We start from the raw sequence: 5,976 nt of genomic DNA, 5'->3' as shown, positions 1-5,976 counted from the left end.
AATAATAAGAAAGAATTAGAAAACCATTCTTGACTTATCTTTTCCTTGCCCTTTACCAAATCATGTTTCTACCATGATTCTCATGGCATATCTTAAACTCAATTCTTGAACTCATGTCAAGGATATTGTACAAGTTCTTTATCAAACTTGATCATTCCATCCTTGTCTATCCACATTCATCTTTATTAAACCTCAGAGAAAGGAGCGGACTAACCATAGATCTTGATGATCACATCATTATCTCTGGAGCATAATTAACCTTAGGCTATTTTTAAAGTCAATTCCATGTGAGAGAAACCATTGACACCAAACTTATCTATACATATCATATAAGAAAGGACAACTCTTGAAGTAAAGCATTAGGATATACTCTATCTCACTTTGGAGTGGTAAGATAATCCAGTATTAAATGGAATGAGACCATATTCATGAATTGGTGAAGTAAGGAAGAGACTAATCCAACCAAGCTAGCCAAGTGGAGCCTTAGCCTAGATACCTAGTGAGATCTTGTGAGTATCTCATAAGCCCTGGAGTATCCATGGCTATATAAGAGAGCTGAAGCTAAAGTGTTACACCCAACTTATTTGGGCAAGCACTTGATCTTGGAGGTGAGAACCATACCTTACTAGTTCTACCTTAGGAAGCTAATGCCATGATCATCACAACTGGCCAATGATAATAAACCCTAAGAACTTGAACTATGAAGCTATTGATCATAAGTTGAACATGCCTATTGCATGATCATACTTTGAAGATATAAGAAAATAAGTTAAACACTAATATGACAAGCAGATATCATCCATCACATAAGATCATATGGAAACTCCTAACAAGCAACCCTAGCCATTCTTCAAATCTTAAGTAGGGAAACACATGAAGTATATTAAGACCTTATCTAGTCAAGTCTTTGTATCGATCTAAGAGATCATACTATCAATGACAAAGAAGAATAAACCCTAGACCAGACCACCAACTCTACTCATGTCTCAACATAAGAAAACCCTAGAGTTAAACCCTACACTAAAGTCTGTGTGGTATGATCAACCACTCATCCTTATAACTAAAGACAAAACCATGGTGAGAATATTATTTACTCTAGATATTTCAAATCTAGGTTTAAGATAATGATAATACTACCCTTGGAAGAGTTCTAACATCTATACAACTGCTTAGCAAATAGGTGGGCACAGAAAATAATATGCAAGTGATCACATTCTCAAATAAGAAATCAAGCAATAAGATTAACCCCTTGATTAATTCCTCACCAAAAATGAATACAAGAAAAGTACCCTTATGAATTAATAGGCAATTGTATAAGCCTTAGGAAAATATTCTTATCCCAAAAGAATGAGAGTTGAATTATCTTTATTAAGATACCTATTTGAGAACCTAGCCATCTATAAAATGCAACTGTACAAACCAACATGGTTATTACACTCACATGCTCTAATAAACACCCTTGTTAAAATTAGTAAAGAAAGCAAGGAGGTAAAATAATCCAAACATAATTGAATTCAAATGGAAAGAGCAATAAAATCATATCCATTAATATTTGTGCCCAATTGAAAAAGTTACTCTCAAAATAGAAAATACAAATATCCATGGAATATTTTAGATACACAATAATGAACTAGAAATCGTCTTTACTTCATTCCAAAAGGAGCCACATATTCAAGTTCCTCCAAATCAATTTTGAATTCAAAATGAATTAGAAAAACAGAAAACAGAAAAGGAAAAAAGGAAAAAAGAAAAATAAGAGAGAAGGGGCTTACCTAGCCATAGAGCAGCACATCAGCCAACCCAGCAGTCCAGCCCAACGGCAGCCCACTAAGTCGGTCCAGCCCAACCGAATATCGGTTCAGTATTAAAACAAAAGAAAACTGAGGTCTTCTTCTTCTTGGAGATCGATAGCACGACGCCGATCCACCACCACCTCCTCGTCAATGATAAGCACAACCTCGGACGCTAGCGAACCATTCTGAGGCGAATACAAGCTCGTCTAAGTCCATCTGATCCTAAATCGTTATGTTCCCCCCGAAACTCTAAACCACCGTGTTTTCCCTATCCCGGTCGTCACCGATGACGAGATGACCATCTCGTCCTTCTCCGGAGATATAAAAGCACCATGAGCTTCGCCAGGAAACCCTAGATGCTCGCCGCCCTACATAATCCCTCCCAAACCCTTAATCTCTCTCTATCATCTCCACACGCCGGTGGTTGCTGTCGGAAGATTTTCTGGCTAGTTGCCGTCAGAGGCCACCCAAGGTCCGTAAAGCATCTCTGGAGATCCGCCACTCCATCTAGATCATGCATGAGAAATGAATTGGGAAGAGGAGATCTCAATCGCCGAAATTGACCATTTTCCTACCGCCAGTTATCGCTGGAATCCGCGACTTTGCGCACTCCCTCGACCTTCCCCGGCCTCACCGAGCATCTCAACAGCACCACGGTGAGCTTGCACATCAACTGAGCCATTCCTCCTTCCTAGCTTGGTTTAGGAGCTTCGCCGGAGTGCGCAGCCGTAGGGAAGCTCGTCGGTGATGCTCCGGTCACTTTTTAGTAGCGGCGCCACCACCATCGTGCTCAACATGCTAGGGCAATTTGGGCGTATCCATCGACGCATCCGCGGGAGGGCCAGAACGCCGCCGTCGGCAACCACCCAATCAATTGTTTTGACTCGGTCAATTCAACGTGTCTAGTGGCCCACCAGTTAGTCAATGAGAGTACCGTCTGTGTGTGTACGGTTAGCATTTCCTATTTATTTAAAATTCTAGAAATTTGCAGAAATTTTGTAAAATCATATCAAATTCAGTTTAACTCAGATAAATACAATTGATATATCAAAATACTCGGAAAAATAAACTCTATCCACTAAAAATATAATCTAAAAAATTTATAAAAAGGAAAAGTTAATTTTTTAGCCTTTAATATTTAAGCATTTTCTTTTATCATAAATACCAATATAATTCAATAATTATTTAGAAATGCAGTAATAAATAATAACCTTGGGAGATAAAGAAAACACCCAAAAATAATTTTTTGCATTAACATAATCATTATTGGTATTTAAACCCTAAATTGATTTACCTTATTTATCATTTAAATTATAAGAAAATAAGAAAATGCCAAAAATCAATATTAGCTTGTACTTAACAGTTATTTGTTAAGTTCAACTTTATTCAACAATTTAATTCTAGTAGGGCAAATAGGAAACCCTAGTTCAATTATGAACAAAACCCTAACTCTGTCATATGAAAACCTAATTCTATTATAACCCTAGCTCCATAATTTTATGTGAACTCTAAAACCCTAGGAACTTATGAAACTTATTAACTTAACCTTACTTATGGATCCATACTATGAAAATAAATACATGCTCATGCTCTACTAGAATTATATAAATCAACAAACACAAGTAAAGTTCATTTCATGTGTCCATGCTAATAAACCCTAAGTGATCAAATAGTACCAAATAAAAGCAAACCCTAACATGTTACTTTCATGTCATCACCATTGATCACCATTCATTGATACAACACCACTATGATCAACTAAAGAAACAACCATGTGTAGTTCTTTACATTATGTGCTAATGCCTAACTAAAACCATGCAGGTAATAGATGCACCTAAATTTATCTTACTTAGGATCCATATAATATCTACTTAGGAAACACAATTGAGAATCATAGTAAACCATAGAAGCAAATAGTTACTACTTGAAATACTTATTATTCCTTAAGTAGCATGTTCTTCAAAAGTTATTATTTTCAAGTAAATAACAAGTAACCATTCACCATGTCTTATAGGACTTAATATTGATAACTGCTTTTTACATGCTAAGATAATATCAACTACTATTCCATGGTGTACGTGCTAGTATAATTATTACGATGTATTACAACACATGTATATGATATCAACTAACCAAATCCCAATAATAACCTTGTTTGTGAAACCACTCTAAAATTACAACACACCCTAAAGAAATCATTACAACTCATGAAACCTAAATCATCGGGGTTATGTTACGCTTGGAGCGATTGCATCTCTTATGCATTATAGCATATTTGCCAATCTTTTAAACATCTCCCTTACCAGATGATGATGCTATTTTAGAATTTGGAGTTATATCGTCATGAAGCTTTTGACTGCATAATCTTGCAGTCAAGAAAGGCAAGTTCACTCTTGCTCATGCCATTTGATTATTTTAGCAAATTACTTACAAAGTACTACACTTATCGCTCCTGCATTCAAAAGCAAAATATTACTTTTAGAATGATGAATATGACTATATGGTAGGAAATGGAACCATGGTTTGAGTTGATGGTGGAGGTTCCATTGCAATTGGTGGGTTACTCACATAGGACTTAACAACAAATGTCGTCCAGTGATTCTTGTGCCGTCATACTCGTATTAACCATAAGATCTAAAATGAGACGGAGTAGTCAGCTGTTCTTTTCCCTCTCGCCGTATCTATGAGGGGTTGTAGGATGTGTCTGAGGGTCATGCACCGAGGGGTAAGAAACCAAGGTCAAGTCAGTACTTAAACTCAACATGGCTACAATAACGGGTGGGTATGCGAGGTCGCGGGAAAGCACAGTGATTGGCTAGGATCTTATACAGGGCCTCACACCAAGTAAGTGTGGACGGGTTTGCGCGCCCGGTTGGCAACAATGATAAGTTCTCTTATGGGTAAAGTAACACACCTCTGCAGATTGTATAGAATAGTGGATTGTCACTCCCTGTTCTGGGTTTGGAACTGTGAACGCGGCCGGAAAGGAACTCGTTCTAGACACCCGGTGAAGGCCGACGGACATAGCTTTTCAGAATAAAATCAACCTTTTGAATAAATGATTACGAAAACTTGCATTTGCCTGCGACTTCCTGGTCTATGGCTATAGCTAGTGCATGATACACCTATTCATATTATTGAACTTGTTGAGTATGCTCGTACTCACCCATTCCCTCTTGAACCCTCTGCTTAGACATGGAGGCATCGAAGGAGGATCTACAGTGAAACTCGAAGACAGAGGAGTCAACTAAATCAAGAGACATGACTATGTCAGAGGAGTCAACGGAGCCTACCACTACATCCACCATGGAGAAAACCTAGATTCGAAATATAAAGAAACCAGCTCCCTAATCCTAGCACCTAATTAGCTAGAGTCTAGTCATAGTTTCTTTAGCAGGTCTAGTATCTCAATAGGTAGAGCTAGTAACAAGTTTAGTCCACGAGTTGTTCTTCTATAGTTTATTTGCAATTTTACCTCATTGTAATACAAGGCTGTGTTGATATTTTATAGAGTTTGTGTTGTAATTCTATAGACATGTCTTGGACCCGCAAATGTTTCAGTTGTACCACTCTGAGAGATGTAATATTAGTTAAACGGTGTTTCACTGGTGTTATATCAACGACTTGCATACTACACCATGCGGTGGTATGCTGGGTCACCACATTTATTTAGATATGACCGTATCTATATATTAAAATGGATTTAGATGTATCTATACTTTTTTTTGCGGGAGAAGGATAAGCATTACATCGGAAACAAAGCAGAAAAGACCCCAACAAACATAAAATTACAGATCCGTCCTTCTGCACGTTGACCGCGTCGACGACCCGTCGTTGCCGTCGGTGGCGCGCCGTCGCCGCTGCCTCCCTCGAAGCCTTGGATCGGAGGCAGTCCCCAGGCGAGCGGGAAGTCGCCGAGCGCCGGTCCCGGAAGACCTACACCGTCGAGCGCCGCCGCGGACGATCCGATATGCCGCATCTCCTTCTTCTTGATCTCGATTTGGAGGCTCCGCCACCCTCGGAGCCGACCAAGGGGAAGACGCCCACAACACCTCCGCGGAGATGCGAGGGCATCGGTGGCGGTGGATCGAAGACGATGCTCCGCAGAACGTCGACTCCGGAGAGGAGATCCACCGCTCGCAAACTTCAGCCGCCACACCTCCACCTCCAGAGCGCCGACGAC

The sequence above is a fragment of the Lolium perenne genome, chromosome 2 (assembly GCF_019359855.2).
Source record: "Lolium perenne isolate Kyuss_39 chromosome 2, Kyuss_2.0, whole genome shotgun sequence".
Taxonomy (NCBI): Eukaryota; Viridiplantae; Streptophyta; class Magnoliopsida; order Poales; family Poaceae; genus Lolium; species Lolium perenne.
This window is presented reverse-complemented; position numbering follows the sequence as displayed.